Source organism: Cherax quadricarinatus, chromosome 16, assembly GCF_038502225.1.
Source record: "Cherax quadricarinatus isolate ZL_2023a chromosome 16, ASM3850222v1, whole genome shotgun sequence".
In the NCBI taxonomy this organism is placed as follows: Eukaryota; Metazoa; Arthropoda; class Malacostraca; order Decapoda; family Parastacidae; genus Cherax; species Cherax quadricarinatus.
This window is the reverse complement of record NC_091307.1, coordinates 6,556,637-6,583,183: the sequence shown is the minus strand read 5'-3', so window position 1 is coordinate 6,583,183 and position 26,547 is coordinate 6,556,637. Positions and strand designations below refer to the sequence as shown.

The 26,547-nt window shown below is 42.8% G+C and overlaps 1 long non-coding RNA gene across 1 annotated transcript in view; it reads right to left on the bottom strand.

Annotated features, from left to right (window-relative positions):
* The window catches only part of LOC138852794 (uncharacterized), a 188,740-nt gene extending 174,468 nt beyond the window's left edge, over nucleotides 1-14,272 (bottom strand). The window contains exon 1 of the long non-coding RNA XR_011392085.1: nucleotides 13,859-14,272. This is a non-coding gene — a long non-coding RNA (uncharacterized lncRNA). The remainder of the gene's footprint in view (nucleotides 1-13,858) is intronic.
* Nucleotides 14,273-26,547: the final 12,275 nt, after the last annotated feature.

Here is a 26,547-nt window from a genome sequence, read left to right as displayed (position 1 = left end):
ACAACAGACACACACTGCAGTATCAATAACATAAACAAGGACACTGTTTGTTGCAGGCTTTTTGTTCTTTTCTATCCTCATTTGTTCATTTTCCCATATTAAGTTTTCTGATTTTCTGTTTCAAATACAGTGCATCTCACTATCCAAATTTTCTTTTCATCTTCATTTCTCGGTGTCGTGATAAAAGTGCTCTCGTGGTGTTGATCTTCTCTGAGAATATACATTCTTCATGCAAAGATGATTCTACATGAATATGTTAACACACAAAGGCATATCTCCTTTCACACACACACACACACACACACACACACACACACACACACACACGAACAAACACACTCTCAAAGTGGGACAGGGACCTGGAAAGTTAAACAAATGAGGTGATAGAGAGCTTAGATGTTAATTTCAGGAGGCAGAGCAGGAATTCGTACCTAGAGTAGAAGACACAGTATTTAGAAAAGAGCGAGCTCGTAGTATACCAAGGATGTAGAGGTTCAGGGTATATCATGATAAATATACGGAAAACAATGAAAACCTTGAAACGGAAAAGTGAACAGTAGCGCCATAAAGGAATATGCATGGTTGAGAAGTGAGGCTCAACGACAATATGAAATTAATTTAACATCGACAACTAAATCTGAGCTGAATTGGCGATACAACCACAACAGGAGGAAGACGACAGCAAAGGACCAGGTAATAAGATTGAAGAAAGGAAGGAGGAGACGTCACAAGAGTGTCCATTAAGTCTGCAAGAAACCTAAAAAAAATTATGGAGGTTTTCTTGGAGGAACATAAAACATCAGAAAGTCAAAGAGAAAGCGTAAACTAAGGAAAACGACACAAACATAACAAAACAGGAGGTGAAGACACTGTTGAGTGATTGATCCAATGAATACTGAAGACTACCCGTCTGCTCTTGTGAACGTAGTTTCTGGATACACATACCCAGAAGAGATAAATATACATGACACTGTAGACGTGGGTGAAAAGCATGTACCCGAGAACTGACGCCAATTTGACCTGAGGGATTCCATCAGCCCCTGAGGAAGCGTGTTCTTACGATGCTAGACGGCAAGGGCAGGTCCTACTGAGCAGTTTTAATCAGGAGTGATTATAACAAGGGTTACGAAATTCATTAACTCTTGTGATGTTAATTTACAGAACATAATGAACTAAGAACGTGACAAAAAAATGTTTGCGAACTGGTAACTTAAATATTGGAAAAAAAAAAAAAAAAAAAAAAAAAAAACTTCGAGAGGAGCAGTCGTCCTATACAGTTAGGCTGCCTGTTGCCATATATGAAAGAATCATTCTTTGGTATTTTCATTTATCAAATAAGGACCGTGTAAAAAAACCATCTCCCAAGGTGCAAGATGATCGTCTTTGATCTAGGATGATGGACTGATTATATCAAGCTATTTATGCACTTCTTCTACGTCTTCCACTACGTTGAGTGTGATTCACCTGTTTACTCGACTGATGATGTCTGCAGTGCATGCGAAACATTTCGTTATATGATTAAGAAACAATGCGAGGCATCCTATACAAGGTTTGGCACTCAAGAACTGGACGAAAAGGTACACGTCTCAATCCAACTTCTGCTGAAGCAGTCAATAAGAATTGAAGATGGCTCATTTTCAGGCATGCGTGTGAAGGGGCTGTTCTGGATGACGAAGTTCGAGTCCAAGATATTCAGGTTGCACCATGAGTGGTCCTGAAACTGTTCCACTGTAGCTGCAGGAATGATCAATCTGGAAGATGATGATGATGATGCAGAGTAGGAAGCTGCTGCTGCTGTTGCTGTTGCTGCTACTGCTGATGATGATAATGATGATGATGATGATGATATGGAGAATCAAGTTCATTAGTATCTTAGTTATTAGGAAATGTCTGGGGAAATAATTTAATGATAAAGTGTCAAGCGATAGTTTGATCCTCATTTTGCACTCATGACATTTCTGTGACATTATAATAAATAATGTTAGCTACGAGTAGAGATTTTACCTGTAGTGTTATAGGAATAAATTTCTGGGCAAGGATGGTCAAGAGGGTACTGGTAATAATCGACTAAATGTGTCCCATATACTGCCTTGTTTGCAAATGAATAACAGTAACTCTTGATCATACTGCATTATTCATTCGAGTGATATGTGTAAGTACATGAAATGTTTCAAGTTCTCTGCATAACGCAAACTGAATGCATGTTTTAAGGAACTCCAAATGTTGTCTAGTTCCTTTGGTCTACTGTCTATTGCATAAAATGCTGGAGAGCGAGTATGTCTCAATGTCTGTAACCACTCTACAGAAAAGATGGCAGCCCCTGTAGCAATGCCCAGTTAAAGATGTAGGACTAAATGGTAACATATTCTTTGGAGCCACAAATAGGTGAATACATACATACACACACGCACGCGCGCATGCACTCACGCATGCACGCAGACACACACACACACACACACACACACACACACACACACACACACACACACACACACACACACACAGATGGAGTACAGTCTAGGGGGTCAGAGACTACAAACATCACTCAAGGAAAAAGATCTTGGGGTGAGTATAACACCAGGCACATCTCCGGAAGCGCACATCAACCAAATAACTGCTGCAGCATATGGGCGCCTGGCAAACCTCAGAACAGCATTCCGACATCTTAATAAGGAATCGTTCAGGACCCTGTACACCGTGTATGTTAGGCCCATATTGGAGTATGCGGCACCAGTTTGGAACCCACACCTAGCCAAGCATGTAAAGAAACTAGAGAAAGTGCAAAGGTTTGCAACAAGACTAGTCCCAGAGCTAAGAGGTATGTCCTATGAGGAGAGGTTAAGGGAAATCAACCTGACGACACTGGAGGACAGGAGAGATAGGGGGGACATGATAACGACTTACAAAATACTGAGAGGAATTGACAAGGTGGACAAAGACAGGATGTTCCAGAGACTGGACACAGTAACAAGGGGACACAGTTGGAAGTTGAAGACACAGATGAATCAAAGGGATGTTAGGAAGTATTTCTTCAGCCACAGAGTAGTCAGGAAGTGGAATAGTTTGGGAAGCGATGTAGTGGAATCAGGATCCATACATAACTTTAAGCAGAGGTACGATAAAGCTCATGGTTCAGGGAGAGTGACCTAGTAGCGACCAGTGAAGAGGCGGGGCCAGGAGCTTGGACTCGACCCCTGCAACCTCAACTAGGTGAGTACAACTAGGTGAGTACACACACACACACACACGCACACACACACACACACACACACACACACACACACACACACACACACACACACAGCTCGGACTCGACCCCCGCAACCTCAACTAGGTGAGTACACACACACACACACACACACACACACACACACACACACACACACACACACACACACACACACACACACACACACACACACACACACGGACACACACAAATAAAGGGAGATTGTCAAAGCGGACAAAGGCCCATTGTGAAAATGCCCGGAAAATCTCGGTACAGTAAGTAAGGTGTGTGTTTAAGAGCTTAGAGCGTCTGTGAATTCTCTTTCCTTGCCTACAAGAAAAACTCTCATGAACTGGAGACTCCTTTTAAGTGCTTCAGTCCATGTTTACTTAAAGTTTTGTCTCTGCTGGACTATTTTCAAGGAGAGAAAACGAGGAATTTAGTGATTGGCTCTTCGCTGTTGACTTTACTGTTTGATGTGTTTACGGGTAAGCTGGAATACTTCTTTGGGAGATACTAATGGGAGAGGATAGCTTGTTTGGCCTTGTATATTGCACTACATATTTCTTTTTTATGCTCCACTGAAGGAGGTACAGTAATTTATTGGATACAAGCCTACATCCTGTGCAGGAAAAGTAGAAAAACAAATGTCAAATACTGTCCAAACTCAGCTGAGAAATTTTACATACAGTCCGAGGATGTGAGCTTTATCTTAAGGATAAATTATTATTATTATTATATGAAATTATTCATGGGGAAAGAGTTAAACTCGGAAGGGTCATAAAATGCCTCAGAAATGGGAGGAAATCAGGTTAATCCGAAGGAGGGATGAGAAAGGATTTTCTGTTTTTATGATTCAAGAACCGTTCATCAGCATCAAGGAATTCTCCTTGAATGGACTTTAAAGGTCTTTAGTATGATTTTCATGTCCACTGTACAGTAGTGACTAATGTTACAAGAACTATGCAATTGCGAAGTTAATATAAACAACATTACAAAGATATTGCAGTAAAGTGTGGAATTATTTGGTAACGTAAAATTTGAAAAAAAAAAAAAAATTCAGTGATATTTAGGGTAAATCCAGAGGTGAGAAGAATTTATGTTCACAGTTGCCTTATAGTTTTATGTAATCAACGTTTTAAAATACATTAAAGTAGCATCTTAACGTGGATGGGATTACTTTGAATTGTTACAAGCGTTCGTCATGGTCTCATAGCCAACTGATAATAATAAGTAACTAAAGTTACTTTGCCTTGATTGTTCCACTGGGAGATGCTTCCTGAAAAAAAATATGCAGTTCCTTTGCAGATCGTGGTCTCTAGAAAGTTTTCAGCTCAGAGTTTGTAGCTGGTTTGCAAAATATCTTATTGTGGGTGAGAAGTTGAATGGGTGAGCGGTGACTTATCATTCTCACTTATCTTAGATCGAATTTCCGAAAGCGTTTATTTCGCTTTCAAAGTTAAATACAAGAAAGTTACTGATACAGCCGATCAGTTCCTTCTGAAGGTTGGATGCTGACTGTCCCTCAGAGAGCCATCACAGTGCCACCCACCACAGTACCATCTACTACACCACCAGCTACCACAGTACCAACCACTGCTGCGGTAGCTACCACAATACCATCTCTTGCAGTGCCACCCGCTGCGGTACCAACCACAGTACCAGGTACGGATGCTAGTAAAACCAATAATATCCCAACTAGCACTCGCATTTACCGTGAATCGACGGTTTAGTCTCTCTCTCTCTCTCTCTCTATCTCTCTCTCTCTCTCTCTCTCTCTCTCTCTCTCTCTCTCTCTCTCTCTCTCTCTCTCTCTCTCTCTCTCAGAAATCTTCTTACTTTCTCACCCAACGTTACAAAGGGGTTTTCCAGAGAATTTTATTATTAAGAGTATTATTATATTCAAAGGCTAATGCTCGCATGAGTCATAGGGCAGCTATAAAATGGGAGATAATCAGGTTTAATCATAGCAATGAGTGAGTGCGCTAATTCAGTGGATCAAGAACCCTTGACCAGCATCGAGGCACCATCCTCTTGCCGAGTCCGGATGTGGTAGTTTGGAAGATTTTTCCAACAGAAAACCTCGGCATTAATGAAAAGACTCTACTGTAATCTGTTCAAGCCTAGACTGCCTTCAAGGGAAGTGCCTTGAGCTTGGTTAAAGGCTCTTATTAGAAACTGAGGCCACCCACCCGTACTTCAAATCACACCCGATTGCCTCTCTTTCCCAAGGCGCTCTGAGAGGCCAATGACTATACAGCTTACTCGTGATTATTATAATCATCTCAAATCGTTGTTTGAGCTCTCTCAATTCTCCATCTGCTCTCTCACTTCTACCCTACGTTTTCCTTGATATTATTGTCGTTCTCCCAGGAAGACATTTAGCTATTTCCCATCAGCTCTGACGGTGACACCAGTCCCTGCGCTGCCTACCGTCACACCAGTCCCTGCGCTGCCTTCCCTCACACCAGCCCTTGCGCTGCCCACCCTTACACCAGTCCCTGCGCTGCCTTCCCTCACACCAGCCCTTGCGCTGCCCACCCTTACACCAGTCCCTGCGCTGCCTACCGTCACACCAGTCCCTGCGCTGCCTTCCCTCACACCAGCCCGTGCGCTGCCCACCCTTACACCAGTCCCTGCGCTGCCTTCCCTCACACCAGTCCCTGCGCTGCCTACCGTCACACCAGCCCCTGCGCTGCCTTCCCTCACACCAGCCCCTGCGCTGCCTTACCTCACACCATTCCCTGCGCTGCGTACCCTCACACCAGCCCATGCGCAGCCTTCCCTCACACCAGCCCCTGCGCAGCCTTCCCTCACACCAGTCCCTGAGCTACCTTCCCTCACACCAGTCCCTGCGCTGCGTACCCTCACACCAGTCCCTGCGCTGCCTATCCTCGCGCCAGTCCCTGCGCTGCCTTCCTTCACACCAGTCCCTCCGCTGCCTACCCTCACACCAATCCCTGCGCTGCCTTCCCTCACACCAGTCCCTGCGCTGCCTTCCTTTACACCAGTCCTTGCGCTGCCTTCCCTCACACGAGTCCCTGCGCTGCCTACCCTCACGCCAATCCTTGCGCTGCCTTCCCTCACGCCAGTCCCTGCGCTGCGTACCCTCACACCAGTCCCTGCGCTGCCTATCCTCGCGCCAGTCCCTGCGCTGCCTTCCTTCACACCAGTCCCTCCGCTGCCTACCCTCACACCAATCCCTGCGCTGCCTTCCCTCACACCAGTCCCTGCGCTGCCTTCCTTTACACCAGTCCTTGCGCTGCCTTCCCTCACACGAGTCCCTGCGCTGCCTACCCTCACGCCAATCCTTGCGCTGCCTTCCCTCACGCCAGTCCCTGCGCTGCGTACCCTCACACCAATCCCTGCGCTGCCTTCCCTCACACCAGTCCCTGCGCTGCCTTCCCTCACACCAGTCCCTGCGCTGCCTACCCTCACACCAATCCCTGCGCTGCCTTCCCTCACACCAGTCCCTGCGCTGTCTTCCTTCACACCAGTCCCTGCGCTGCCTACCCTCACACCAGTCCCTGTGCAGCCTTCCCTCACACCAGTCCCTGCGCTGCGTACCCTCACACCAGCCCCTGCGCTGCCTTCCCTCACACCAGCCCCTGCGCAGCCTTCCCTCACACAAGTCCCTGCGCAGCCTTCCCTCACACAAGTCCCTGCACTGCCTTCCCTCACACCAGTCCCTGCGCTGCCTTCCCTCACACCAGTCCCTGCGCTGCCTTCCCTCACACCAGTCCCTGCGCTGCCTACCCTCACACCAATCCCTGCGCTGCCTTCCCTCACACCAGTCCCTGCGCTGCCTTCCCTCACGCCAGTCCCTGCGCTGCCTTCCCTCACGCCAGTCCCTGCGCTGCCTTCCCTCACGCCAGTCCCTGCGCTGCCTTCCCTCACGCCAGTCCCTGCGCTGCCTTCCCTCACGCCAGTCCCTGCGCTGCCTTCCCTCACGCCAGTCCCTGCGCTGCCTTCCCTCACGTCAGTCCCTGCGCTGCCTTCCCTCACACCAATCCCTGCGCTGCCTTCCCTCACACCAGTCCCTGCGTTGCCTTCCCTCACACCAGTCCCTGCGTTGCCTTCCCTCACACCAGTCCCTGCGTTGCCTTCCCTCACACCAGTCCCTGCGCTGCCTTCCCTCACACCAGTCCCTGCGCTGCCTACCCTCACACCAGTCCCTGCGCTGCCTACCCTCACACCAGTCCCTGCGCTGCCTACCCTCACACCAGTCCCTGCGCTGCCCACCCCCACACCAGTCCCTGCGCTGCCTTCCCTCACACCAGTCCCTGCGCTGCCTACCCTCACACCAGTCCCTGCGCTGCCTACCCTCACACCAGTCCCTGCGCTGCCTACCCTCACACCAGTCCCTGCGCTGCCTTCCCCCACACCAGTCCCTGCGCTGCCCACCCTCACACCAGTCCCTGCGCTGCCCACCCTCACACCAGTCCCTGCGCTGCCCACCCTCACCAGTCCCTGCGCTGCCCACCCTCACACCAGCCCCTGAGCTGCCCACCCTCACACCAGTCCCTGCGCTGCCCACCCTCACACCAGGCCCTGCGCTGCCCACCCTCACACCAGTCCCTGAGCTGCCCACCCTCACACCAGTCCCTGCGCTGCCCACCCTCACACCAGCCCCTGCGCTGCCCACCCTCACACCAGCCCCTGCGCTGCCCACCCTCACACCGTCCACGATCTCTGCTACATTTTTCAAAGACTGATAATTTATCTTAAATTAATGCGATAAAACTAATAAAGGTTGAATAATCCATATTTAATGTCATTTATTTCAGTGACGTCTGTTGTTTGAAATTGTTATCAACAACAACAAAAAATCCGCATTGAATAAGAAATAAACTAGTCTTTTTTTCCAAACACTAACTTTTAATATATTTTTTAAGTGAAAGTGGTACAAAAGTACTTGAAAAAATTCCGCACAGAGAGAAACGTCGTGGACAAAAAAGGTTTGCTATGGTTCAAGTGTTTTTCGTCTATAAGAAAGTTGAATTTTCTTTTTTTTTTTTTAGTTATGATGAGCTTTAATTCAATAGCGGAAAGGAATTTCATTATTGCGGAATTGTAGCGGCTTCAGCTAACAGCATTATGAAAGTCATGAAATGGGAATCTCTCCATAATGTGAAGTAACCGGCGATCTTGCAATTGCAAGTCCACGACAATACCAACGCCACACCAAGTGCGCGGTTCATTTGATGCTGCAGCATCGCAGCTTCGACCCCAAGTTCTCCTTACAAAAATTTATTCAGCAACCCTTACCAACACTAGAACTTAGTAATGCGCCTCCAACAACCGCTGATCCTTGAAGGTGATCCTCATTCTGGAGGTAAAACAAGAATATGATCCGTATCACCACTTGTAAATACGCTGCCTCAACAATTGCCATTTTATTCACGGGGAAGCGCTAAGCCAGTAGGGGTCAAAGAGCGCATGTAGAATGGAAGGCTTTATCCATTTCCTTTGATGAAGAACCTTTCATCTACACCGAGAAACATCATTGTATGGTCTACCAAGGCGAACTGAGTATTATAGATCACTAAGTTCTGTAATACCTACTTGTTACATCGACCACTGCAAGGCTAATTGAAGCGCAAGATAATGTTCACTGCATTGCTCTAAATATTTTGCTGTACTCAGCCAAACATGTGGAATACCATTTGGGACACGTAGTGATCTCCTATCCAGACTTTATCTTTCTCCAGGACACTAGCTTTCAGCAGAGATTCGTACACGAAGCCTCACTGACACGCTGCACACAGCGTCCTTCGCAGACATAATACACATAGAGCCCCGCACAGACAGCTTCCGACAAGAGTATATCCAACAGCTCTCGGTTGCATCCTCTCCTCGCATGGAACCTTTTTCACGACAGCCATCTTCACGACGACTCTCTCACTCCGAGAAACAAGAGGGTGGCCGTGCATAATCTGCGATATAGACGTGTTTTCCCATCCGGGTGGACCGAAAGTAGACAGAAAAGAAAAAGTGACACCATAACCTTCTCTCTTCCAGGAAACAGACTGGAGGATAGGATGGGGGGGATGGTCAGTATATTTCTCCAATACCTCCTCCTCCTCCTCCCTCCCTCCCTCTCTTCCTTTACACAAGGTTTTTACAAGGTTAAGAGTTCCTACCTTTATTTACATGCTAAAAGCTGTTACTTAGCTCATTTGAAATCCCCCCTCCTCTCTCTCTCTCTCTCTCTCTCTCTCTTATTTTCTCTTTTGTTTCCTCCCTTTTCCCCCTCCTTACCGTGTCCACATTTCACGCTCTAATGCCTTAACACATTATGAATGATAACTCCATCTAAAAACCCAGCTGGAACGAGAATCCGGCTCTTCCAGGAAGGAATCTGGAAGATATCCTGCTAAAGATGAGTCGTTCAAAGAGAAGAACTTGACTGTAATAGAAAGGAGACCAACTCACTGGATCACGAAAGTGCAAGAATGGACACTGGTAAATGGGTACCGACGAGTGTGCATGGATAGATAGGTGTGTACATGCAAGACAAAAAGAAACCTTGACTATCTCTTTCTAAGGTAATCTGTCGGGAGACATTAAACCAAGGTTTATACACCACTGCTAAATAAAGGGACTAGTTTCAAGGCCTTTTTGTGTATCCATAAATGCTCGTGTGCTACCCTCCATGTAATGGATGCTGGGTACATACTAAACTATTCTGATCTCGTCTAGCCAGATGAGATCAGGAGAGTAAACCATGAGAAGGGAAGAGGAGTTGAGGTTGGTAATGCAGGATGATTGTAGATAGCTAATGAGGCCTCTGGAAAGAACCCGCTTTATGTGCGTAAGATCTTACTCTGTTTGGTTGATTGTGCGTGTGTGTGTGTGTGTGTGTGTGTGTGTGTGTGTGTGTGTGTGTTTTCTGCGAATCGGCTACGTAGTAAGAAAAATAGCAGCAAGTATTTCCGTACTCACTGCTACAGACTTACTCATCTAATAATAATTAAGACATAGCAGATAACTTTTCAGTTTATATCGAAGCTAAGAAAAACTAACTGGCCTCTGGCTGCTCTAATTTTGCTTACGCAACTGAAATTAGGACAGTACAGCAGGTTCCGTCGTTGCTCTATTCTCTCTGGAAACATTGCCAATACGAAAAAAAAGCTTATGCTGCAGTTGTAACTATTAGTTTGTCTGCTATTGTGCTATTACGATTTCATGAGTCATAGCAGGAATAGTATTACTTCTACTATCATCACTATTACTATACCCTAGACTCTAGGGCATAGTGGTGATGATGGTAATAGTAGTAATAGAAATAGTTGTAGTAATAATATTAGTAACGGTATAAAAAACAATAGTAGTACTAGTAGGGTTTAGACAGTTCATGAGTTAATGTCAAGATACCACTGACCACATTCACCACCATCACTATCTAAATTATTGTAACAGCTTTAAATCGACTTTTTTTGGAGGCACTTTTAATGGTTGTTTTCCAGGCCTTATTACTGCTAAAAACCTTCGTCTCCATTAGAGTGTACTTCTTGCCTCTGAGTTTCATGTCGTTGTTTCATGTTACTGGGTCAGTGTGTACTCTTTGTACTTGTCCATCTCTGAACGCATCAAATCTCTCTGGTGTCTTAAAGGTTTGAATGAGATTTACTAATAACTTCTGATCCCCCAGGGAGAAAAGACTGAATGGTTTGAATCTTTCCTTGAAGAAGGCTAACAAGGTTGCAATCTTCGTTACCCTTCTTTGTGCCCTCTCTATTATTATTATAAGATCAAGACATTCAAATAAGATTTATCAATATAATAAAAATTATAGTAATTATTATAATTAAGGAAAACGCTAGACCCGTAAGGGGTTATGCAGAGCCGACGGGTTCATTGATCCAAGAAGCCGCGAGCGACAGCAGCAGCAGCTCCACCAATTCCTTAACCAGCCTCTGCAGTTTACCTTTATCATTTGTGCTATTCGAAGGACTAAAACTGGAGAGCATATGCAAGATAATGTCTGGCAAGTGCGTTATAGCGTGAATATTGTGTCTGGCGCTTTGTACTCCAAATTCCAAGCTAGGAAACCTAGCATTGTGTTGCGTCAACCAGGGACGTCTACCTTAATGGCCAGCTAGTTTAAATTTCTGGCAGGAATAGTGAGGGATTCTCTAGGGATAACGGCGAAGAGAAACTGAGGAAGAGGAGGGAGGGAGAGAGAGAGAGAGAGAGAGAGAGAGAGAGAGAGAGAGAGAGAGAGGTCCTGAGAAAGCACGCACTTCTGTTCAGTCCCCCAAACATTCGAATTACACACTTGATGTACAGTATATCTCCCGAACTCTTGTTTTTAACTCGGACTGAACCGAGTTAAAGGAGAGCCTGTCTAAGGCATACTTCATGTCAGTTTCGGGTAGGTCTTCAACCGGTCATGGTCTAGTCTCGAGGAAGTCTTGGGTCAGATCTTTCGATATTGCGAACATTTCCTCTCTTACGAATTTATAAACATATAAACATTGGTAAAAGACAAACGCGGGTACGGTCACTCACAGCCATAAGAATACTCTCTCTCTCTCTCTCTCTCTTTCTCTCTCTCTCTCTCTCACACACACACACACACACACACACACACACACACACACACACACACACACACAGGGACGTTAGGAAGTATTTCTTCAATCATAGAGTTGTCAGCAAGTGGAATAGCCTAGCAAGTGAAGTAGTGGAGGCAGGAACCATACATAGTTTTAAGAAGAGGTATGACAAAGCTCAGGAAGCAGAGAGAGAGAGAGAGGATCCAGTAGCGATCAGTGAAGAGGCGGGGCCAGGAGCTGAGTCTCGACCCCTGCAACCACAATTAGGTGAGTACACACACACACAATACAGAATATGGGCGCCTGGCAAACCTAAGAATAGCGTTTCGACACCTGAGTAAAGAGTCATTCATGACTCCATACTGGAGGCCTGGTCACAGACCGGGCCGCGGGGGCGTTGACCCCCGAAACTCTCTCCAGGTAAACTCCAGGAGTATGCAGCACCAGTATGGAACCTACACCTGGTCATGCACGTCAAGAAATTAGAGAAAGTGGAAAGGTTTGCAACAAGCCTAGTCCCGGAGCGAAGAGGGTATGTCCTCCGAGGAGAGGTTAAAGGAAATCAACCAAACGGCACTGGAGGACAGGATCAATAGTGGGGACATGATAATGACAAGATGGATAGGGATAGAATGTTTCAAAGATGGGACACAGCAACAAAGGGTTACAACTGGAAGTTGAAACTCAGATGAGTTACAGGAATGTTAGGAAGTATTTCTTCAGTCACAGTTGTCAGGAAGTGGAATAATCTGGAGAGTGGTGTAGTGGAGGCAGGATCTATACATACGTAGGTTTAAGAAGAGATACAATAAAGCTCAAGGAGCAGGGGGTATGTGGACCTAGTAGCGACCAGCGAAGAGCCAGGACCAAGAGCTGTGATTCGACCCCTGCAACCACAAATAGGGGAATATACACACAACACACACAAAAATGCGCAACCCCCAACACACACATACACACACACACACACACACACACACATACACACACACACACACACATACACACATACACACACACACACACACACACATACACACACACACATATATACACACACACATACACACACACACACATACACATACACACACACACACACACACACATACACACACACACACACACACACACACACATACACACACACACACATACACACACACCACGCAGAAAACATACCACATCACAACCACACCAATACACCCAACAGGTCTAGTGTCTATCGACAATTATGTTTGACAACTAGTAACTACACACACATGCACGCGGAGAGAGGTAAGAGTCAGAAGCTGAGATTCATCTTCTACAGCCACAAGTAGGTGCGTAAACGACCTAAACGAGTACACAGTTCCACGCAGAAGAGCATATTATTACGCAAGATGATAGTGGAATGATAGTGGCTTTCTTTGCACTTAGCAAATCAATATTGTAATTACACGCTGTAAACTATGCATGGAAATAGACTCCTTATAACATATCAGTCACATATTGTATACTATTCAAAGAAATTAAAATTTTAATTTGAATTTTAAAAAAAGATTTTTATTTGCTACCATGAAATGAGATGTTAACATTTAAATTCAATCTTTCTGTTAAAGAGGAAATTAATGTTTCACAAAGTTGTCCCCTTTCTTCAACCAGACTGAGAAAATCTGAGTGCAGGACAAAAAAAAGACCTGTAGCTCAGTGATGTAATGTTTGGCTCACAACAGATGAGGCCCCGGTTCGATGCCCAGGCACGACAGGACATTTAGTCAAGTTACAGCAGCTGTACCAGTTCATCAAGAATTAAATAGGTTGAGTAGAGACGTGGAATTTACAAAGCACTAAAACGTTTAGGAATTCACCGATATTTAACCTGAGAGTTCCTAACAATAATAATTTGCAACAGTCAGTAGTAATTTGGAAAACTAGGTAACAAGCTCACTGAGATAAGAAACAATTTGAGGCAAGTGCAACGCTTAATATCTTTCCATAGTAATTGCTACTGTCGTGACCAGGATACAGTCACAATACTGATAATGAAACTACAATATGAAGGCAAATGTTCGAGTTAGGACCTTACTTGCATTTATCCAGCAATAGCTGAGTTATCGGAGAATCCAATGGTGATAGCGGGAACTTCGGAATTCTGAGAAGTGATAGCGTCAAGAGATGTCAGTGGCAGTACCGTCAAGGGGCGTCTTCAACAGCAGCGTCAAAGGCATGAGTGGCAGTGCATAAGAGGTGTCTTTAGCAGCAGCGACAGAGGCATCAGTGGCAGTAGTCAGAGGCAGCAGCGACAGAGGCATCAGCGGCAGTAGTCAGAGGCAGCAGCGACAGAGGTATCAGTGGCAGTCAGAGGCGTCAGCTGGAGGGGCATCAATAACAGCAGCAACAGCAGCGCCGGGGATAGTCAGCGTCGGAGGGAGTGGTAGGGGGCGTCAGAGGCAGGTGGCGTCAACTGCGGCAGGTGGCAGCAGGTGGCGTCAGCGGTGGCACAGTCCAAAGCCACCGAAAAAAAAAAATTCACTTTTGTTTAGGCAGAAAACGAAAGTGATTATTTTATTTTAATAAGGCAAAGCTGCTCAAAGTGACCAACAGCAAACAGGAACCTGGTTATTAGTGGACTGTTGAGGTATGCCTTAGATAGGTCAAGGCTCTGAATTATACATTAGATAGGTCAAGGCTCTGAATTATACATTAGATAGGTCAAGGCTCTGAATTATACATTAGATAGGTCAAGGCTCTGAATTATACCTTAGATAGGTCAAGGCTCAATTATACATTAGATAGGTCAAGGCTCTGAATTATACCTTAGATAGGTCAAGGCTCTGAATTATACCCTAGATAGGTCAAGGCTCTGAATTATACCTTAGATAGGTCAAGGCTCTGAATTATACCTTAGGTCAAGGCTCTGAATTATACCCTAGATAGGTCAAGGCTCTGAATTATACCTTAGATAGGTCAAGGCTCTGAATTATACCTTAGATAGGTCAAGGCTCTGAATTATACCTTAGATAGGTCAAGGCTCTGAATTATACCTTAGATAGGTCAAGGCTCTGAATTATACCTTAGATAGGTCAAGGCTCTGAATTATACCTTAGGTCAAGGCTCTGAATTATACCCTAGATAGGTCAAGGCTCTGAATTATACCTTAGATAGGTCAAGGCTCTGAATTATACCTTAGATAGGTCAAGGCTCTGAATTATACCTTAGATAGGTCAAGGCTCTGAATTATACCTTAGATAGGTCAAGGCTCTGAATTATACCTTAGATAGGTCAAGGCTCTGAATTATACCTTAGATAGGTCAAGGCTCTGAATTATACCTTAGATAGGTCAAGGCTCTGAATTATACCTTAGATAGGTCAAGGCTCTGAATTATACCTTAGATAGGTCAAGGCTCTGAATTATACCTTAGATAGGTCAAGGCTCTGAATTATACCTTAGATAGGTCAAGGCTCTGAATTATACCTTAGATAGGTCAAGGCTCTGAATTATACCTTAGATAGGTCAAGGCTCTGAATTATACCTTAGATAGGTCAAGGCTCTGAATTATACCTTAGATAGGTCAAGGCTCTGAATTATACCTTAGATAGGTCAAGGCTCTGAATTATACCTTAGATAGGTCAAGACTCTGAATTGAGCTGAAATAGAATAACAGTTCCTGGCCTATAATATCAGCTGTGTGACAAAAAAAGTTGCAGAGCGCCTACTATCAACACAACTGAAAATAGAAAGTGGTTTCCTGGTAGCACATTCTCCAGGGACATTCAGAGCACACACGAGGCACTAAAATCACTTCAGCCGTTTTTTTTCCCCACGTTTTCTAATTAGCAGTAAAAAAGAAACGTCTTAATCCCATTCTCCTCTTCCCCTCCCTTCCTCTTGACATCTTGATGTAGTGTAATAGTCAAGAAAATCTAGCAAGGTAAGTGTTATACAGATGGCTGAATCGTTTTCTGAAATGTTATATTATTTGTTGCCCTTTCCATTAACCTTAAGTTAGCATTTCAGATACATTCATAATTTAAAAAGATCAAATACATGCATTAAATGTTAGAAATGAACTGTTTTCAATTACATCGTTCAAAAATTATTCAAATTGATTACTTTAAGTTATATTGTCTGTAGATTACACACTCCATATTCTGAACGAGATGTTACCTCAATCTAACACACACAAACATCTCATGGAAAAAAAAGTCACTTAATACACTTATTGGTTACCCTGCTTTTTAGCTTTTTAAGTTCACACCTAAACAGACTCCCAATTCCTCAGCTGCCACTTTCTTATTTTAAGTAGTAATTTTAATATGTATATACGAACTGATAAGTAAAAATATAACAGACTGTCCTTTCATTCATACATTAGTAACATATACTGTAGGCAGGTGAGGTGAAGCAGTCGTAGGTGGTATCACATTTGACAAATCCAAATGTGGAAGTAAGTCATGCCTAAAAGTTAGGTTAGGCAAGCGAAGAATTTCCTGTATTAAGATCCCAAGATGTTGTGATGTCTGACAGGAATGTAGATAAATGGTTCAGAGAACCAACAAGTTGATAAATTAGACACCTGCAGCACTTGGGCATCTTTACTGAGGAAACGTTTCGCCACACAGTGGCTTCATCAGTCCATAAAAAGGAGAATGGTGAAGAACAGAAGGAGCTTGGGATAAACAGTCCTTCAGCCTGGAGCCGATGTAATCAATCCATCAATCTCGAAAAGAATACAGCATAGGCATGACCTACTTTCACATTTGGATTTGTCAGTGTGATACCACCTACTACTGCTTCACCTCACCTGCCTACAGTATATAAGCAACTTCTTCGTGCATATGCTGTATTAGTAACATACGTCTTCATAGCATCAGAAATGCTACTGTCTGCTGATCCGCTTCCTGTATTTACCCTGAAGACAGGTTGGCTAAATTAACTACAGAATGTTCAAACATTAGCATTGTAGTGGACACAAATACGAAACTGCTAGTTAGGTTCCCACTGCTCCTTACACAATTTGCAATTTTCAGGAGATCGTTAGGTTATCCTCTTATATATTCAAACGGACACTATATACACCTATTGACAACAAAATTCCGAAAAAATTAAGCAAAATTCACTCAAAATTTAAGAAAAATACTTCGACTGAAGAATGAGGGAAAAAAGTATTGTCCGCTCTAAGAGCCACACTCCTGATTACATGAAATATAAAAGTAAGACAAAATATACGAAAACTCAACAGGAGTCCGCAGTTCCAGCCTCAAAAAACTGCATTTGATACATGAGAAATGCATTATTTCTCTACAAATAGATCAGGACAAAAGGGAAGCGGTTTTCAAGACAAAGGGATGAAATGGCGAAATATAAATGGGACACTACGAACTCTACTCGTATAACTACTAGTTTAGATGGGAATCTACCGAAGCAATACTTCTACTATTGCAACAAATTGGTAATCACAGGGGTAAAAAATTGTATTTCACGTGACAGATAAACTATTAAAATAAAAAAACAATGTGTCTGGAGCATCAGTTTTATTACACTCACAATATTGTGAAATCTCAGTTCGTATCGACTGAAGTATTCAGAGCACAAAAGAAGGGGCCTGGTACGTTGTATACATACGTAGGATGCAATCTCCACTCTTTATTGCACTGAGTGGCTCGTGTGAGTTAACGTTGCAAAGTTCTTCTATTTGTAAGCTCTGTAGATGAGTGGTTACAACACTGAAACTGCTCTATGTACGTATGATCCCTAGTTCAAGCACCAAAACCATTGTTCTCTTTATTCACAATGAATGGGACTTTGAACAATAGGACTTCTCGCACTAGAATGTGTACATTTATATTCGTTCGAGTTCTTTTGTACATCTGTAGTCCCATTGTGGTGTTCGCACTTAGCAAGCATTAGACAACGTGAGAGAACAAGCAGTATAAATATACCGCCATTCAGTGTAGGTTAATGGACATACATGCAATATTCTGAATACTTCATTTAAACTACGTTTCGCTCACCGGGAGCTTTATTAAACCTCAATGCACATTAACAGGACAGAGCACGAATATGTATGTACTGAGTTGCTGAAGGGTAATGGGCGACGCTCAAGTGTAAAGGTTAAAGCAAATAATTAGCAATAGAGTTGTACACAGAAAGGTTGAAGTGTAGATTTAAATCACAGAGTTGTGTAAGGTATTAATACAAATATTGCAAGCATTAGCTGATGACCATATTTTGAGGTTACAGAAATATTCTTAATAAAACTTCAAATATGTTAAAGCTATTTAGCTTAATTGTGTCTGAAAATGCGATGAAGCTTCTCGACACTTTCTTTTATGGATACCTATTTGCATGATAACAATTCCTGTATCATTAAGCTTCATGACACGAATTATACACATTGTTCCTGACATCGACTGAGCAGGCATATTTATGTACTCTAATACGTGTTTCCAGAGTACCTATCACAGAATAATGTAAATATCAACGTCACTGCTTTCAAAATTGGCTGGTTTGGCCTAGATTAAGTCTGTGATGGCTGTGGTATTGGCTTTAACTCTTATGATGCTACATAATGAGAAGGCCTTGACTATGTTCTCGGTTACAGTATTGTTAGGGAGAATTATGCAAATTTTTGAGATAGCTCCGTTCTGGGTTGTGTTGATTATGCGAGAAACTCTATTATAGACCTTGAAAAAATCTGAAGAGAACTGCGATTCTGTGAAGACAGTGTTATTGTATCTTTCTCAAACAGTTCGGGACTATATATTCGGTCCGGGTTTTTTTTTTTTTTTTTTTTTTTTTAGTTAGTAAATAAAGAAAACAGTTCATGTTGGTGGGTTTTCGATAGACTTGAAACTTCAACGTGTGTGGGGTCGTCATATTTGTGAACTAAATCATCTAGGAAAGAAATTTTGCCATCTATTTTTATTCCTAAGTAAAGTTCTCTGTTTGATATATTTTGGAAGAAGAAATTGAGAACAAAATCCACTTTACATATATGTGTGTGTGTGTGTGTGTGTGTGTGTGTGTGTGTGTGTGTGTGTGTGTGTGTGTGTGTGTGTGTGTGAGTGTGTGTGTGAATGTGTGTGTGTGTGTGTGTGTGTGTGTGTGTGTGTGTGTGTGTGAGTGTGTGTGTGTGTGTGTGTGTGTGTGTGCATGTGTGTGTGTGTGTGTGAGTGTGTGTGTGAATGTGTGTGTGTGTGTGTGTGTGTGTGTGTGTGTGTGTCTGCGTGTGTGTGTGTGTGTGTGTGTGTACTCACCTAATTCTACTCACCTGATTGTGGTTGTAGGGGTCGAGACTCAGCTCCTGGCCCCGCCTCTTCACTGAACGCTACTAGGTCCTCTCTCTCCCTGCTCCATGACCTTTATCATACCTCGTCTTAAGGCTACGTATGGTTCCTGCCTCCACTACCTCACTTGTTAGACTATTCCACTTCCTAACTACTCAATGACTGAAGAAATACTTCCTAACATTACTTTGACTAATCTGAGCCTTCAACTTCCAAGGGTGACTCCTTGTTTCTGTGTCCAATCTCTGGAACGTGTGTGTTTGTGTGTGTGTGTAGTGCCGAATAGATAAAATTTGCGATTTTGGCTTAAATAGCAACTCTCTTCTTGCCAAATAAGGCAAGGGAAAATTTGTGTAAGCAATAATTTATCAAAAATTATTCTGAGCCTAACGAAAAAAATATATTTCACTGTGTTTGTTTAGTATTAAATTACTGTAAACAAATCTAAAATATATTTAGTTGGGTAAGGCTAAATTAAATTGCGCTTATTATAATAAGTTTAGGTAAGTTTTCTAAGGTTCCTTTGGTACAAAATTATCAATTTTTACATTAACAAATTAAAAAAAAATCTTTAAACGTGTAAGAGAAAATGCTAGAAAGGACTTAATTTTAAACGAGTTCTTGCTAAGTCACCAGTTTTACCTATTCGGCACGGCATATTATATATATATGTATATGTATATATATATATATATGTATATATATATATATATATATATATATATATATATATATATATATATATATATATATATATAATATATATATGTATATTTAAACAAGAAAATAAAAGTTAACCTCTGCCCTGATCTCTGACATGGATCACCTCTCTCGCTCCCAACTCTGTAATCAACTTTTAGGTTCGTGTAATTTTGAATTATATCAGGAAACTCTGGGAAAGATGAGAGATAAAGGGAGGGAGGGTAAGTTGGGGTTAGGGGAGAGCAGAATGGGAGAGGCGAGGAAGACGATACGGGAAAAACTTGGACAGACTTTCCGACGAGGATTCAGAGTTATCTTCACTGAATGTCGAAGGTAAATGACGGAAGAGATTAAAACAAATTCGAAAACAAAGAAAACATTGACTTACAAAACTAAAGAAAATAGTAAATTAAAAAAATGGAGAAAGTAATATAGCACTTGCAGACATGTTACTTGTAATCTTTACTTGCGTCTTTCCTTGGAGATTGCCAGGGAAAAAATTTATTGCAAGTTTCTGTGTGTGGGTGATTATGGTAAGACAAGAAACGCTTTTACAATGACCCAAGTTTATTTTTCCCGGATTTGTAGTGGGGAATCACTCAGGGGATGAGCTATGATGAAGAGAGGGAGAGGAGGAAATGCGGAAGAGGGGGAGCAGCAGCTAAGAAGCAGGATGGGAGGAGGAGGAGCAGGAGGAGCAGCAACAAGAGGAGGAGTGTGAAGTGGCGGAACAGATGGGACTGATGAACAGGAGGGGGCTGATGCAAAAGCAAGGAGAGGAAAGAAGGGGGCAAAGAGGAGGATGAGGAAGGGATGAAGTAGTATAGAGTGAGAAGCAAGAGAATCTAGAGTAAAAGTAGATGCAGAAATAGAAGCAAGAAGTAAAAAAAAAAATAACCAGCAGGGAGAGAAAAAATGAGTTCAAAGTGCTAAACGAAAATAAGGTGAAAAACAGACGAAGAGATGATGATAGACAAATAGAAAGAGAGAAAAAATCGATGAAGACAAACGTTTGCAGACATGCCTAGTCAAAACAGACAGGCAGACCCAGAAACAGACAAATACGAGAAATAACATTCTTATAACCAGAAGATGGGCACATTCCACTAACAACTGCTGCATTCAGAACCTCCCCCCCCTCCACCAACACACTCACATATACACGCGCACACAAAAAATTCATGCACACAAATATAGATGCAGGACAACCACACAACCAAAAGCCATACGGTTCAGGTAACTCCAATTTCTTAGATCAAGAGCCATTTACTGGTATCAAGGCACCTTCCCTTCCCCCATCAATTCTCTCACTTCTTAGCACGTCAATTTCTTTACGTACATTCTTAGTCACTGAGGCAAACATATGTGTTTGACACTATTTCCAGTAGAAGGTAAAAGGCACGTATGACTGATCGAGAATTTTATCTAGGAAACGTTTCCTTAATGTCTTGATCAGCACAAATGTGTCATTTAGCTATTGTCGATAGCACCATTTCAGTTGCACCAAATTCTAGTATGCTGTTTTCAAATCTGGCATGATAAATAATGGAAATTGATTTTTCGCGTACATTGGTTATTGCTGATGTGTTGACTGTAATTGATCAGCATGTACGTACGTCAGTTGTGCAATGTTCTTGAATTTTTAAATAAGCAAGGTTGGCAAGCATTTGTATTTCTGTAACTGAAATTCCTGAGGTGCTGGAAAGATTCTGACTTCAGCTTCGGAATCATTATACTAAACTTAATAAAGGACACTTTCATTTACCTCAGTAGCAAATTAATTTTTTTTTCTGTTATTCATTGTCAAATAATGTTTCTTTTTTTTTCTTTCTTCCTCATCTTTCCACTGTGGTCCTCAGAGGCCTCCTATCCCCTAACTTTCAGCTACAGTACTTAGCTTTTTCCCCTCTTTCCGTCTTCGCTCTTCCACAATTTCACTACCCTCTTCTCCAACCTTAACAATCCTCCTCCTCCTCCTCCTCCTCTCCAGTAACCCCCTCCCCCCAAATACACTTATCACCACCTTCCTACACCCTCCGCCCCTTCCCTCTTCCATTCCAGTCCCGCAAGTCCCCGAAACCTCCGTATTTGTCGAGGTTATTACATAATTTGCCGCGAGTTTCCCTGGAGACCTGAGGGAGGAGCCAGAGTTAATGTTGTCCCGCCGCTCATAAAACCTCGCTTCCCGCAATGGTCTGGAATGCGTCCCTGGGGGTGTTTCAGGGTACTCCGGGGCTCTCCCCATCCTCAATTCACCTACAAGTTTTTCTTCAGTTTGGTGGTATAAAAATTGTCTCATTTTAGGTTTCCATGTCGAAGTTTATCATAATCAAAGTTCCAATTCGAAGATGTCTCAAAGTCTAGGTTCCTGCTTCAAGGTTTCTCCAAATCTACGGTGTTTTCTCGGGACTTCTCCTAATCTACATTCCTTTAAAGTTTCTCATAACGTTAAGCTCCAACATCAAGTTATAACTTAAAGGTCTCTGATAATAATGGTTCATACTTAATGGTTTCTGGCAATCTTAACTCTTCAAAGGTTTTCAGTTTCATTGACTCACTCTCTTTGTACCCAGGGTTTTCCCTTTCTTTTGTATTTTAGTTTATCCCAATCCAGTTCCCACTTTTTCTATTTTTATCTTCTTGCGACAATACCCATTTCCGACTTGTAATAACATTCATTTCCTTCCAATGTAATTTTGTCTGTGTGTTTAATGATTACTTTGGACATGGAGGTTTTACTCATCAATGTCTCGCCTTCCGCGTTCGTCATTCCAGCGTCTTTTCTCATTGTTTCTGCAAATTTGTTCCATAAAGCCCATCCTCATCAACCTCCCAGTCGCCAACTACTATCTTCCTTGTGACGTCCAGTTTCTCACATTCCCAGTAGCGTTAATTAATTTTCATTACAGAATTAGATACGAGTCTTTAAAAATAAAAGGTATTTGCAGAGTCCCTTCTTTCCTGTTAGCTTTCTATTTAAAACGATTTTTTGTGTAGACTAGCCAATGAAAGCTTCTTGTTGACTTATCTTCCTTCATGTCTGCCGCCTGTTCAGGACCTTCCTTACAAGTGGCTTCCTCTACCGGAGTCTGCACCAGGCTGCTTTCTGCTCATTAAGCTACCTTAATTTTACTCCAGTTTAGAATTCATCGTTGTATCATGTATTATTATATATGCTTAGGTTTATGTTTAATTGTTGCTTGTACATAAGACTTTAAACCAATTGACCTTTAAAATAATCTTAACATACAGGTACAAGTTTGTGTTTACATTTGCTGCTTCTCTGTAAGACTTGAAACCAATACATGGTTAAAATAAACTTACACTAAAACCCTACGAGACCCGCACACCTCAAGAAACTCGTTGTCTTTCTCGGTCGGGTGTTAGGAGAAACTACATCTCAAACTGTCAGTCCAGAGAGCAGTATCTGCCCGCTCGTGAGTGGAGGTTTAAGCCCAATACCATTACTGGGGAAAAGGAAAGACGCGCATTGTTAGCGATGGAGTCGATCTGACAGCCCAAATAATTGTCTACCTTATCACACGTGTCGGCTCGACGATCGGATGTCCATCGATCTTATAGATTTCCTGCTCGATTTGGGAGGTTCTCGGGGAAAGAACTCAAGCGGAAAAACGGAAAGACTTTGCTCCTCTAAACAATTCTTGTAACTCTGTTTCTGAATAGAGTGATGTATTTACGTGAGATGGCTTACATATATTTAACTACGCAAATTCGGAAGCAGTTACCAATTACTATTGGTTATAAGCACTTAATGATAGACACTTGGCCACTGTGTGTGTGTGTGTGTGTGTGTGTGTGTGTGTGTGTGTGTGTGTGTGTGTGTGTGTGTAAGAGAGAAAGAGAGAAAGAGAGAGAGAGAGAGAGAGAGAGAGAGAGAGAGAGAGAGAGAGAGAGAGAGAGAGCACAAGTACGCTCACACCTTGAGTATGCTCCACTTTCTTGGTTTGCCTGCCCCCCCTCTCATCTGCGACTGCTTGACAGAGTAGAGAACAGAGCAAGACGTCTCATCTCTCGCCTGGACCCATCCTGGATAGATCTGTCATTTCAGCAGAGCCTTCAACATAGGAGGGATGTGGGTGGCCTTACTGTTATGTACAAGGCCAATATTGTCAAAATACCACACTTGGATCCACTTCGAGGACAGCGTGAAACAAGCTTTTATGCCACAAGACGGGCAGAAAGCAGCAACTTCACTCTGGCTGTACCCTTCTCCAGAACATCACTCCATCTGAGATCATACATACCCAGGATGACTCGAGTATGGAACATATTCGTACAGGATAATGATGTCAACGAGATAAAGTCAGTTGATCAAATGAAAATGCTGGCCCACAGATGGCTCCAACTTCATCCTGTTTCCTACTTGTATGTCTCATAACAATAAAAATGCTTTCAAATGAGCTGATGTAGGTAACAGCTCTTAGCTTGCCAATAAAGTTAGGAATCCTTAACCTGTAAATAGCTGTCAATAAGGCTAGGGATCCTTAACCTTGTCAAACCCTGTGTAAAAAAGAGAGAGAGAGAGAGAGAGAGAGAGAGAGAGAGAGAGAGAGAGAGAGAGGGAGAGAGAGAGAGAGAGAGAGAGAGAGAGAGAGAGAGAGAGAGAGAGAGAGAGAGAGAGAGAGAGAGAGAGAGAGAGAGAGAGAGAGAGAGAGCTAGCTTCGAATTATAGACCAATAAGCCTTACCTCCATAGTGTAGTGGGAAAATTTATGGTATCAATATCACTCACGAAATCGTAATGACACGATTGCAAACAAACCATACCCCGGCCGGGATTGAACCCGCGGTCAGAGAGTCTCAAAACTCCAGACCGTCGCGTTAGCCACTAGACCAGCTAGCCACAATAAGATTCGTCACGGCCACGCTAGCTGGAGATTCGTCTGTAAAAACTTGCATTTGTGGTCACAGTGGTGCCTATGCTAACCTTCCTATGGTGTAGAAATATACATAGTTCGACGAATCTTATTGTGGTTAGCTGGTCTAGTGGCTAACGCGACGGTCTGGAGTTTTGAGACTCTCTGACCGCGGGTTCAATCCCGGCCGGGGTATGGTTTATGGTATCAATAATTGCCGAAGCAATTCGTAGCCATCTCGAAAGGCATAAATTCATTAATGAATCTCAGCACGGTTTTACAAAGGGGCGTTCCTGTCTTACGAATTTACTAACTTTCTTCACTAAGGTATTTGAGGAGGTAGATCATGGTATTGAATATGATATTGTGTATATGTACTTCAGTAAGGCTATCGATAGAGTTCCACGTCAGAGGCTACTGAGGAAACTTAAGGCACACGGAATAGGAGGAGAAATTTTTTCCTGGGTAGAGGCATGGCTGACAGATAGGCAGCAGAGAGTTTGCATAAATGAGGAGAAATCAAAATGGGGGCACGTCACAAGCGGTGTTCCACAGGGGTCAGTGTTGGGCTCCTTGTTGTTCACAATCTACATAAACGACATAGATGAGAGAATAAATAGGGACATAAGCAAATTTGCTGATGACACCAAAATAAGCCATCCAATTCATTCCGGTGAGGACATTAGAACACTACAGGGTCATTTTAATAGACTGATGCAGTGGTCGGAGAAGTGGCAAATACAGTTTAATATAGACAAATGCAAAGTTCTAAATGTTGGACAGGAAAATAACCATGCCACATGTAAACTAAATAATGTAGCTCTTAATATTACGGATTGCGAAAAGGATTTAGGAGTTCTGGTTAACAGTAATCTAAAACCAAGACAACAGTGCATTAGCGTTCGTAATAAAGCTAACAGACTCCTTGGCTTCATAGCAAGAAGTATAAATAGTAGAAGTCCTCAAGTTGTTTTTCAACTCTATATATCTTTGGTTAGGCTTCATTTAGATATGCTGCACAGTTTTGGTCACCGTATTACAGAATGGACATAAATCCACTGGAAAACGTACAAATGAGGATGACAAAGTTGATCCATGTATCAGAAATCTTCCCTAGAGGATAGACTGAGGGCCCTGAATCTGCACTCTCTAGAAAGGCGTAGAATTAGGGGAGATATGATTGAGGTGTATAAATGGAAAACAGGAATTAATAAAGGGGATGTAAAAAGCGTGCTAAAAATATCTAACATGGACAGGACTCGCAGAAATGGCTTTAAATTGGAAAAAATCAGATCCAGGAAGCATATAGGAAAGCACTGGTTTGGTAATAGAGTTGTGGATGAGTGGAACAAACTCCCGAGTACCGTCATAGACGCTAAGACGTTGCGTAGTTTTAAAAATAGGTTAGATAAATACATGAGTGGGTGTGAGTTGGACCTGACTAGCTTGAGCTACTAGGTCGGATGCAGTGCTCCTTCCTTAAGTGACGTGTCTTACCTCACTAGGTCAAGGCATTGGCTTAAGCCAGTGGGAGAATTGGACCTGCCTCGCATAGGCCAGTAGGCATGTTGCAGCGTTCCTTCATTCTTATGTTCTTATATATATATATATATATATATATATATATATATATATATATAATTAACAAGTTGGCCGTCTCCCACCGAGGCAGGGTGACCCAAAAAGAAAGAATATCCCCAAAAAGAAAATATTTTCATCATCATTCAACACTTTGACCACACTCACACATAATCACTGTTTTTGCAGAGGTGCTCAGAATACAACAGTTTAGAAGCATATACGTATAAAGATACACAACATATCCCTCCAAACTGCCAATATCCCAAACCCCTCCTTTAAAGTGCAGGCATTGTACTTCCCGTTTCCAGGACTCAAGTCCGACTATA